The sequence below is a fragment of the Pan troglodytes genome, chromosome 22 (genome assembly GCF_028858775.2).
Source record: "Pan troglodytes isolate AG18354 chromosome 22, NHGRI_mPanTro3-v2.0_pri, whole genome shotgun sequence".
NCBI classification, from domain to species: Eukaryota; Metazoa; Chordata; class Mammalia; order Primates; family Hominidae; genus Pan; species Pan troglodytes.
Genome location: NC_072420.2, coordinates 16,153,374 through 16,166,673, shown reverse-complemented (window position 1 = coordinate 16,166,673; position 13,300 = coordinate 16,153,374).

The window sequence follows — 13,300 nt, the reverse complement described above, 5'->3', positions numbered from 1 at the left end:
TACAGGCATGTGCCACCATGCCCAGCTAATTTTGTATTTTTAGTAGAGACAGAGTTTTACCATGTTGGTCAGGCTGGTCTCGAACTCCCGACTTCAGGTGATCCGCCCGTCTTGGCCTCTCAAAGTGCTAGGATTACAGGCATGAGCCACTGTGCCTGGCCAAAAAGTATATTTTTACAGAACAAACTAAGGAGTCTGGGTTTTATCTGATAGGAATCATTGCCATTGTTTATTTTTATAGTATTTATTTTTAAATTCATGAATGTTCTCTTCTTTATGACTACATCTGCTTTCTATAGACAGAGGAGCAAATCAAATGGAGAGCCACTTTGTGCCTTGATGGGCTTTATTGCACACATTGCATGGGCTTTGTTGTACAAGAGACAGGAGAGAGGTTTAGCTGAATTACTCTGAAATATAGGAGAAGAATTGGGAGTTCTTATTTAGGAAGGAGATCAGAAACAGAGAAATGAAACACAGGGAAGACCCAACAAGATAAAGAGAAGCAAGAAGTAGGTTCATAAACAAGAATAGTGAATGTCCACGGTATAAGGGAAAAGCAAGGCTATTTTAAGAGTAATTATCTCTCTGCTCCTACAGGTATATTTAAAAGCCTGGGGGAAGGTTTTGGTCATGAGCAAGCCATGGAATTGAGGGAGAGGAAGAGTTTTTGCCAATTTCTCCAAGTCAAGTGTGTGAAAGGAGACACCTAATCTCTGCTTATAGTAAGTTTTCTAAGTCAGACATTGGCATGACCAAATTACTTTTCGACAGAGAACTTAGCAGCATGACATTTGACACTGGGGGGTGATGAGGCAATCATCACTTTGAACCTATAGAAAGTATTGTTTGAAGCGAAGATGGGTGTCAGGAAGGGCACCTACGTATTTGGGTTACTAGATCTGAAAAATGATGCTTGCAATAGACAATATAGAAGGGCAAGGAGGGAGCAGGAGGGGTGAGGAGTTAGTTTAGGAGTATGCTGACTTTGAAGTCATTGAGCCGGAGCCCGCTAAGAGATTGTGTATATGGCTAAAGATGGTTTGTCATCAACAGTATGAGATTTAGTAAGACAAAAACATAGACAGTACACATATTGCCTTTTATTGAGTTATGTGGTTCTCTTCCACTCTCCTTCCACCTTTCCTCCCTCCCTTTCTTCCTTCTTCCCCGCTTCCTTCCTCCCTCCCTTCCTCCCTTTATCTTTTTCCTACTTCCCTTTCTATCCCTTCTTTTTTGGCAATCAGTTATTAAAGAAAGTAAAAATGTTCCACTGTTTGCAACTTTTTCTAAAATATATATTTTATTATTTCGTACACACACACACACACACACACATAAAAATATATATATATATATATATATATATATATATATATATATATATATATTTGAGATGGAGTCTCACTCTGTCGCCCAGGCTAGAGTGCAGTGGCAGTGGCATCATCTCGGCTCACTGCAACTTCTACCTCCTGGGTTCCAGTGATTCTCCCACCTCAGCCTCCCAAGTAGCTAGGATTACAGGTGTGCGCCACCATGCCCAGCTAATTTTTGTGTTTTTAATAGAGACAGGGTTTCACCATGTTGGCCAGGCTGGTTTTGAACTCCTGACATCAAGTGCCACCAATCTTGGCCACCCAAAGAGTAAAATATATTTTTAGAAAAATATTTTACACCTTAATGTGAGACTTGATGAAAACAATTTGCTCTCATATATATTAAATGAGTTGTTACAGTTTTGATATGGTGATATCTGTCTCAGTTTATAATTTTTCTTGTTAATATTAAAAGAAAATTACTTCTGTCATAAATATTTTATAAACGTCATATTTCTCATATTCTTTCTGTCTTAAGGAGAAATTATTCTTAAAGCTATTCCTCTAACCTTATCCACTGATGTTATTTTTTTCCCTAAAGCTGTCTTCTTTTTTTTCTATTCTATTTGCTCTCCCCATATGAATTAGGGCTTTCCCAGGTCCTCTTACTTTGAACTACACAAATGTAAATAGCCGATTGGATGATGTCACTCTGCATTTATGAAGCTTTAATTACTTTTTGGCTCTGTTATAGTCATTTTAAGGTTATGTAAATGCTCCATTAGGATCATTTAAAATTTAATTTATTAAGCCAGTTATTTTCTATACTTAGAGAAACATGGAAGAGTTTATGAGAACCATTGTCAAAAGGAGTTGAAACATACAACATAATTATTGCTTCCTTTTTAAGTTATACAAGAAAAATATTTTATTAACGTATTTTAATGAAAACTTTTATTGAAAACATTTGAATTTGCAAAAGCAATTAGAAATCATTTTAAATTATCTTTCAGAAATGAGATTATTTCAAAGACATGTTTTTTTTTACATATGATATATACCTATTGGAAAGATAATAAAATTATGACAATTACTAGTAACCAAACTATAATGCTTTTATTAAAAACATAGTAATGTTTAGTGAAAAGAGCTAAAATGCAGAATTTGGTGGCAGACAACAAAGATTAAATGTTGTTAAATAAAAATAAGGTTCACTATCATAGTATTAATGATTTATTATGGATGTTAATGTTACTTCCACAGAAAGTTTGACTTTTAAACATTATATGTCAATACTTTTTTCAAAAGTTTTATTTCAAAGTACGCATTCCAAACATTTTTAATACTAACAATTCATATTGATTTTTTAAAACCTGAGAAGACATAGGGTTTATTACAATATTTTTTCTCTCTTCAAATGTCTAACTAAAATGTTTTTTAATTATGTAATTGAATCAAAAATAGGAAAATGGATTATTGAGATAATTTATTGTAATGTAGATTTTGAGATGAATTTATTCTGAAAAAAATAGAAAAATGGTAGTCACTGCTTAGAAGTTACGTTTAACCTTAGTTAAAGTTACCTTTACCTTAGAAGTTAATATCTTTAGAATAGCTAAATTTTGAATATCATTTATTTGCATTATAGATTTCATCTGAAGAACTCAAGGGTTTTTTTTAATATACATAACATACACGATATAGAAATACTTATTGAGACAACAGATACTCACAGAATACCCAGAGATAAAATAATGGAAGTGGTTATTCCCATTAAAAAAGGGTCTTCAAGAAATTTTCCCACAGTCTCTGTAGTACAGATGAAGCTAGTAGTTGAACTAAAAAAAAGAACATATGCAAGTAGTCCAGTAGAGTGAGCCACTTCTAAGACCACACTATTTTCAAAAGTTTTAAATGATATCTAAAATTCCTTTTGGATATTCTGGTAGGGAGGTCTCACCTGTTGCTCAGCGGTGAACAAATTCTCCAGAATGCAATGTAGTGTCTTACAACGAGTACCTCTTCCATAAACTGCTCCGGAAAACGTCACTGCCATTGGAGCTCACCCTTCCTTCTCACTTATATATTTATATGTGTCACTCAGCATCCTTCCTTCTGCCTGGAAAGCTGTGAAGAATTTTTATCTTAGGAGTCAGTTGCCAGTTCTGTTTAATGAACAAGTCAGCAGGATTCTTGAGAATCATGAGAGTACGGTTGTCAGTGCCCTTCTTCTCAGATGAAGAGTGCTGTTACCTCAAAAGCTAGCAATTGGGAAATAGAAGTGATACAGCCTCAGGGCCCAACTGGCAGCCTATATACCTGGGTACCCAGACATTCTGTTTTAACTATTTATTTAAGTCTATTCACATTTATATAGGTTTATTGATACCACAGAAATCACTGAAAACATTTCTCTTTTGACTTTTATATTCTCTACTCCAGAATGTGAATACTGGAGGTATTGAAATGTTTTGGTTAGCCTCCCAAGTGAAGAACATAAATTCACAGTGCCTTCAAACATCTTCTGTTGTTCCATTCTTCCCTCTCTCCCTCCCTCAGGATATTAGCATATTTGGCAAGATGGGGTTCAATTCCACTTAAAATGATGGGATTAAACAGTCAGCCCATCTAATGAGTGGAACCTATATGCTCTTAGAAGCATAGTTAAATTTAATCAGATATTAAGCCATAAAATTAATAGTTCTACATTTGGAACTAAAACAGATTTTTGAGTTTTATTTGACATTTTAAGAGTGACTTAAAATAAATATATAGTAGAACACCAGGCCCATTAAACCAAAATATTTTGTAGTCATATATTATACTTTATGGTTTTACAGTATTACAAACTGCCAAGCTATATTTCAATTTTAGTGTATTTGCATATTATATGTAAAATGATAGGAAACAAAGAAAAGAAAGCATTTGGAATATAGGAAGAAGTGATTATGCCACGAATAAAATGTACTGCTTATGAATTAAAGAAAATATATGAAGCATAGAGTTGATACTGTGGTGAAGCTTTTTGGAGGTCAATCATCTCTTAAATTATAGTAAGAAATTCTGGATTTTTCTATATCGACTTCCTAACAAATGGAATCTGTATATATTCAGATGGGCTATACCTCCAATTCTTTCTATGTTATATAGAAATACCTATGTAGTAGGTATACCTATATAGAAATATAGGTAGAAATATAGGTATACTATACAGAAATACCTATATAGTAGGTATTCATGTCACTGCTTTGCTTCCCAACTGTCAACGAAAACTTATTCATACCTTCACGGTTTTCTAGAGCAATGTTTTTTTATGGTCTCTGGAGAAACGTTTTTGTTTTGTATTGTATTTCATCATAGCAGTGTGTAGAATTATCATCTGAGGCTCCATGATTCTCTCAGACATAGACTGAGAAAACAGTGTAAGAAAGATGTGAAAGGAGTCCATCTTTTTCTATTCGGATCTAGGTGAACACGCATTGCTTTTCACTCAAGCTCACTCCATACAAATTGTTCTTCAATTTGTTATTTTCACTTACCATAATATCTTAGACATCTTTCCATTTCAGTACATACAGACCTAATTATTTCTTTTGAATGACTAAATAGTTTTCCATTACATGGCCACACCACAGTTTATGCATCTAGTATCCATTTTAAGTTGCAATTATTTTTCTCTATTATAAAGAATGTTACAAAGAACATCCTTATACATAAATCTGTTCACATTACAAGTATAATTGTGGGATATTTTCAGCAGTAGAATGGCTAAAGAGAGGCTATATGCATTTTAAATTTCGGTATATTATTACCTAATTGCCTTCCAAAAGAATTGAACCAATTTCCATTCCCACCAACAGTATTTGACAATGCCTGTTTCCTCACATGCTTTGCAACACTGAACACTCTCAAACTCTTAAAACTTTGCCAGCCTGATAGGATCTCATTTTATCCACAAGCATTTTTGCTCACTAAAACAACCTGGAGGGAGTTCAGCAGAAGACATGTCACCAATTACAAAAGGATATGCAATACAGCAGGAGACAAATTATATGTCATGAAGTCTCACAGTCAAAAAATATATCTTGAAAGGTCCTTAGAGGTCATATGCTTCAAATTTTTAATATATTATTAAAAACTTACATCTTATGAACTCAACAAACACATAAATAGCCATTGGAGGATGACAAGCCACTTATGTTCATTTCACAGTTAAGAAGACAGAGATCCAGAAAGCTAAAAAGACTTTCTAATGTGAGAAAACTGTGTCCAGGAAGTACGTGAGCTATAACAATTACAGATACACCATGATTTTCAAGGCAACATGCAGGAAATGCAGGAATAATGCAGCTTTATATATAATATGATGTTGACCCTAGTACAATAAAACTGGCTAATTTATTACTTTACCAGTGGAAATCTCTTCTAACTAGCACAGTAATAATTGGGTTATATAGCTGATAAAACATTAACTGCTGTTCTTTCTAGTTTTCAGATTTACAGGTATTTGGTATTCAATGTATTTTGTTCTAATTCTTAGAAATTAATCATAAGTCTCCATTAGATTTGGAGCCCAGGATGTAAATTTCCAAAACAATCCCCCATTTTCCCACATGCAAACAGTTTATTGCAAAAATACTAACAGATGCAGGAAGGGAGAAGGAACAGAAAAAAGCCAGGATTCGACAGTCTGATTTAAACAGGGTAAGAACTGTTGTGGGTCTTCTGCATTCCCATTTTTTATTACAACATGAGTATTTTCTGATGTTGTTAAATATTCCCTCAATATTTAATTTTAATGCCTGCAAAGAAATTTATTAATTTATTAAATTCCTCTTCAGATCATTTCCATTTTTCTATCTCATAAATAATGCAGCAAAGAATAATCCTGTATGTAACTTTTTGTCTACATCTCTAGTGAATATTTTAGCAGAGATTCCTAGAAGTGGGCTTATTGGTTCCAAGGATATATAAAACTTTTAAGAGGCTGGGTGCGGTGGCTCACACCTGTAAGCCCAGCACTTTGGATGACCAAGGCAGGCAGATCGCTCAAGGTCAGGAGTTCGAGACCAGCCTGGCCAATATGGTAAAACCCCATCTCTACTGAAAATTCAAAAATTAGCCAGGTGTGGTGGCACACACCTGTGGTCCCAGCTACTCAGGAGGCTGAGGCAGGAGAATCATTTGAGCCCAGGAGATGGGGGCTCCAGTGAGCAGAGATTGCGCCACTGCACTCCAGCCTGGGTGACACAGTAACACACCATCTCAAAAAAAAAAAAAAAATCTTTCTTTTAAGAGTCCGAATGGCTTTCTTCAAAGATTAGTCTCAATTAAAATACCTATCAAGACTGTATTGCCATGTTTATTTCACCTGAACCCTCTAAGGATTGAGCATATTTATTACATTGAAGAGTTTTTGGAAGAAAATATATGGGTAATGATATTATGTGTTTTTCCACCCCACCACCACCCCCCACTTTTCAAGCTTTATATTTTGTTATTTTACTTTTACATTAAGTGGAAGAAATTTGGTTGGACATCTATGATTAAGGAATGCAATAATTGCACAGCCAATAAGTATTAAGGGTACTGTACTACCTAGGGTACCCTTAGCTGTACTACCCTAGCTCTATGACAGGAAATCAGTCAAGAAATGTATCAGCGTGAGGGCAAGTTTCAAAGAAGAATAAGCTCTAGATTATACCTTGAAGGATTTATAGGATTCTGATTGGCAAAAAGGAACTGAGACAGCAAACTAGGAACAGGAAAACATAGGCAGAGGCCCAGAGGTTCAAATGAGTATAATATCCTGTAGGAAAAACTGTATTGATAAGTTGGGTTAAATCGGATAGGGCTGATTTTATTCTAAAATCGCCTTGGTGGTTTCCCCCTTTCACTTCACATAACGTGGAACTCATACCTTGCATTTGGTGGCAGACCTGTGACTTGGATCAGAATTCTCACAGCCCGTTATGCTATATGTCTGCTGATTTAAAGAAAACCCAGTACACTCATGCTTTCTTGATTTGTTTTTCTACGTTCTTCATCAACACACCAGTAGGCAGAATCTTCCTTAGATTGCAGAATCTGAGCTGACAGTTTTCAATTTGGTGCTTCCAATAACATTCTTATGCTAAATATAAGTCTTTTCTGAGTGAACAGAGGGAAGAAAGTTTTTACAAGCCTGTTTTTAGAATTATGTTTTAATTAGCTGTCTCAAGTATAGAGTACCCCCAATCCATCTGCAAACTAGTATTCAAATCTGACCACCTCATTATGTGCAAACAGTTAGATTAAAAAATGGAAAATAAAAGGCAGCCATCTGGATACTGATATAACACCAAAAGTCAGAGTCCTTAAAACACTCCGTGTTTACATTCAGTTTCCTCTTATTTATTCATTCATTTTTGTACTTTTATAGTGTACACCCAGAAAGGATTTGTGGCTTTGTATAATTTGGCCCCCAGCAAGCCTCATTTTGTGTGTCTCTTTTCCCATTCCTTAAAATGCATTAGGGTACAAAAGTGTTAATGTCAGCTTTAACTGTAATAGCCCTAAACCAAAAGTAGCCCAAATGTCCAGAAATGAGTTAAACACGAAGGCACCCATGCAATGGAATACCACTCAGCAATAAAAAAGGAACAAACTATTGATAATACACAACAACTTGGATGGGTCTCAAGGACATTATGCTTAGTGAAAAAAGCCAATCTCAAAAGGTGGCATACTGTGTAATTCCATTGATATAACATTCTCCAAATGACAAAAATCCATCTCTATGATAGAGAACAGATTCGTGGTTACTGGGGGATAGGGACAAGAATGAGGGGTTGGTGCTTCTTCAAAAAAAAACAAATGCATAAGGGAGATCTTTTGTAGTGATGAAACAGTTCTGTACCCTGATTGTAGTGGTGGTTATATGAACCTCTACAAGAGGTCAAACTGTATAGAACTATAAAAACACACGCACGTGCACACACACACACACACACACACAAGCACACTGCATGTAAAAGCTGATCAAAACTGGGTAAGACTGTGGTCTAGTTACTAGTATTGTACCAATGTCAACTTTCTGGTTTTGATATTATACCATAGTCATAGAAGATGCCACCATTTGGAGAAACTGGTGAAGAGTTTACAGCACTCTATGTGCTATTTTTGTCATTTCCTGTAAGTCGATACTTATTTCAAAATTAACTGTTTTTATCTTAATGCATCAGGGTCTTCACCCGTGTTTTCCCCTCTGCTCGGACCATCAGTCCTTTGCCTCACCCTTTGACCCTTGCCAGAAAAGTATTCCTTGTCTCCCCAAATTAACTTTGTTTGCCACTGCCGTATGTTCTCAAGGTACTTCACATTTCTTCTTCTGGTCCATCACAATGGCTATTACATAATTCCACTGGTGTAACATAAGATTTAACCTGCCCTCCCCAGACTAAATTTTAAAAGGCACACCTTTGTGTTCACCACTGTGTCATTAGCGCCTGGTGAATTCTCTAAAACACAGTAGGTGCCCAGTCAATTTTTGTTGAAATAAAGACCAAGAATGACAGAGCACATGAGCAAGCATTTCTGTAAGTCATAGCTGGAGAAATTTTAGTTGGAATATGAAGATGAGATCATGGAGAAAGTCAGCACATAGCTAATAAGTAGTTCATCACATTTATACAGATGTCTGGAACCACAGAGTATAAATATTAATGCGCACCATGCAAGACAGTCAGTTCATTTAAAATCAATCAAAGGTGGTTATTTGATTATTTCCATCTTGTCAAGAACATTTTGACTACTTTATTTGGCACTGGTAAAATGCAGTCTACATCCATCTTCTCTGTTCTCTGGGGTATTTCCCCAATAACACACATTAGAACAAGTTTGATCATGAGGACATTTCATGTAAAGCTACTTGGGAGTCTGGTTTTCAGTGGCTGTTACTGCCACGGGGGCCTAGATAAAGCATCAAAGAAACAAGTGATCATTGATAGTCTAATGGTTTCCTTTTTCTTTTCAACTTCTCTCCTATCTTCTTGTGGAACCTACATCTATCAACTCAAAATATTTTATTATTTAATACTTTCCTCTGGCTGTTAAATACCTTCACTGTGCCATGCATTCATGTTCTCTCCCCCTTCACACACACACACACACACACACACACACACACACTTCTCCCTCCTTCCTTTTCTCCCATCTCCAATTCCTCCGTGTTCAAGTAAACCTATAGCAGGAAGAATCTGACTACACTGATTAAAGTAGTGAAAAGCATAATTCCCTAAAACAGGGCAGAGAAGATATTTTTGAATAGAGGTGGTGGTTATCTAATCCATCTCACTGTCCACACTCCCCCATCAGACACCAGAAGAACAGGAAACGTGGGAACATGGCAGCTCATTTCTGTAATTTTTCCGACCCTTCAGCCACAAATCAAATGAGAAGTCTAGGAGACATCTGGACATGCAAAGTTTTGCAATGCTAATGTGCATGTTCTGGAAGCAGGCACACAAAAAGACCAGTATGTGATCTCAGTCTCTTTCACGAAATTAGTTCAAAGATACATAGTGAGGATAAGGCTAGCAGCAGAAACCAAATGCCAAACAGACCTGGGGAAATTCTATAGGAAGCCGAAGTCAAGGAGGGCATCAAAATATTTTTAAAGTAAGTTCTTAAATAGGAAGATTTTATTTTACTTTATTGGTGGTTTAGAGTAATTAGATAACAATGGCCATTACATACTACTGCTTTCTCAGATATCATTATTTTAACATCATCAACTGAGCATTTTGTGATATATATTTGTTTTGTTTATGAGAATTGTACAATATTTTTATTTCCAACGACTTGCATAGTCATTTCAGACAGTAGTAGAACCTGGTAAAGGCTAAAGTTAGAGTAACAACATTGTTGAATCAAAACAAATTTGCTGGCCAGGTGCCGTGGCTCAGGCCTATAATCCCAGCACTTTGGAAGGCCAAGGTGGGTGGATTACTTTAGACCAGGAGTTCAAGACCAGCCTGCTCAAGATGGTGAAACCCCATCTCTATCAACAAAAAATAATAATAAAAATAAAAATTTGCCAATTAAGATTTTCCAGAAAATTCTGTTTCCTCCTGGAATAAAAAATATCCCTTTATGTTTCATTGTTCCTTGGCATTTTTCTTCTGAATGTGACAAAGATTACATTTGAAAGTATTGCCATGTACTGACCCACTGTGGTAGCAAATTAAGGAGAAAGGAATAGACTATATTCCTCTCTTTTATTCTCTTTCGATTATATGCAAACCTCATCACTCCAATTTGAAGGCACGCACTATTCAAGCAAATTAATCTATTTTCAAATATAAACCACCCATCTGTCCCTTTTGCTCTCCTTTAAGTTGTTTTGGAACTTACTATGGAAAACAAAGTTACTAGCTTTAACCTATGTAATAACTACCCAGGAAAAAGTAAGCGTCGGATACAAAAAGAAAACGAAAATTTCAACATCTGTTCTACTGCATTCATGGCACTCATTATCAGAGCCAGAAAATTATCACAGCAATAATAAAAATACAGACTCCAACAAATGGATTGTGCTCTAAAATTTTATTTGCCAGTAGGTTTGTTTAGAGTATTAACACTTATAATAGAGATAATGTTCTATGTCATCGTTAGGGCCCTCAGGCATTCTGTGGATGCCTATTTAGTCCACCTCGAACAGAATCACGGGAATCATTTTACATAAATGTGGTTTGGGTTCCGGGATGAAGAGGGAAGAGGAAGAAGAGGGAGTGAAAAAGGAAAAGTGTATTCCCATCTATTAATATATTACAGGCCTGAGCACATTTTAAGAAAGTTCACCTTTAACCTCCTCCCACTGCCCTTGGGGCAGCCTTTGCCCGCACATTGATAACTTTAGTTTTCGGTTTTCAGGCACTTGCACCCTCGCAGTTTCATGAGACCCACATTAACGAAAGCTGGACAGATTTGTCCTCAAGAACCACATGCTCCATGGAAAAATATTACCTACCGATTGATTAAAAGACCCGTTCTTTCAGGTAATGTTTATTCACTATTATATCCCCTGGCATATATTAGGTGGTCAATAGATATTTGTTGAGTGAGTAAATGAGTGAGAGATCGCTGGTAAGTCCATGTGAAAGAGGAATTTCTAAATTAGGGGGAACCTACATTTGCATTGGTTTGGAGTTCTTAGCTTCATTGGAATTCATCCATAATTAATTTTGCTTTCGTTGCATTGTAGGGAGCTCGTATACAAAGCTATTAATATTATATTATCCACATTTTAAAGTGGAAATTTAGTGGCTTTCTCAAGTTCTTTTGTCATATTAATAACCGTAATAATAGGTAACAACACATATATCACTTTCTAGGTGCCAAGCACTTTAAGTGCTTTTTATATCTTAATTTATTTAATCATCTCATTAACCCTAAGTGTATGTACAATTACTATTCCCATTTTAGAGATGAGCAAACTGAGGCACAGAAGATTTTTCAGACTTTCCCAGAATTCACACAGCTATGGTGTCTAGCAGTCAGACTCAAGCCTGACCTCCAGGTTTCTCTGCCATCTTTAGGGTGATCCTTTCCCAGTGACCATTATGTCAGACAAACAAGCTGTGTTCCATCTGTCAGAAGCAGTGGTGGTGTAACCACTGTAATTTTGACAATCCCCAAACAATAAGAAAAGTAAATAAATAAATAAACTAACAATAAGAAAAAAGAAAGTGGTAGAGTCGTGTGCAAAAGCGATTGCTGTCATGCTTTTTAAATTTCTTAACGTTTTTCTAAACACCAGACAGAATTAAAATTTTCTCACCTTTACAATTGATAATTAATATAGGAAAATTTCCTTTGAAGTGATTTTTTTTAATATTGCCCACTTATGTGTCATCAAAGTAAGCTGCTTGGAATCATGACTGTAGTTAATTTTTTTCCATACCGGTTATATCTGCATGCTTGGTCTAATATTGAGATAACTGATTAGCTTTGGACTTGACTGTCATAAACCAAATCTAAACTTGCACCTGACATTACTACATATTTTTCAACACATATTTTTTTTCTTTTGTTTTAATCCCTGGTTACTTGCAGGCTACATAATGAAATAGAATAATCGTTTAGTGGAATCTTTCTTGAAAATAAAATGATTTGGTGACAAAACCCAGAAACCGCAAATGCTATATATTTTTTCTGCAACAAATTCCTTTATGTTATTTACCTCACTACATACCATCTAAGTCAACTCTTCAATAATCTTTTGGTAGCATCCGTAACCCTCTTACTGTCAGTATGTCTTTTTCTTTTTTAATTTTGATGTTCTACTTTCTCTCTGTATGAAAGAAAAATAACTATCCACTCAAGCCCAAACAATTATATTCAACATAATTTTTTTTTTTTTTTTTTTTTTTTTGCTATTTAAAAAACACTGTCTATTCATTTTGGAACCTGGTCTACCTGTTGGCTTAATAATTAGCTTCAGTGCTTCCTACCTGATACTTTTTCAAGTCACAGCTCAATTTCACATCACACTTTTTCTATCCTGAGAGATTCATATCAGTTTGCCGATTTTCTTTTTAGAGTTTAATTTTTTATGACATATAATAAATCAACTTGTGGACTTTTAAAAATAATCCTAAATGCGACAATAAACAAAAACAACGTATTCATAAGCGCAATGATGACCTAGCATAATTTCATAAACCTGAGTTCACAGAGCTTTAAAATAAGAAAGCAAGAAATTGCATAATTTCGCACTGGATTTAGAAACATTGGCCTACCAGTAGTCACTCTTGAGTTATCCAAATATTAGTGTGATCTTCAATTTAGGTTGTACAGTGATGTCTCTCATTTCTCTTTTTGCCAGTTTAGTATGAAAACCAAAAGCTATAACAAATTGATTTCCATTTTCACCAGTTTTCCCCTTTACAGCCTTAGAAAATGTAATGTATAATCTGGAGAAAGTTTCCTGAAGTGTTTTCTAG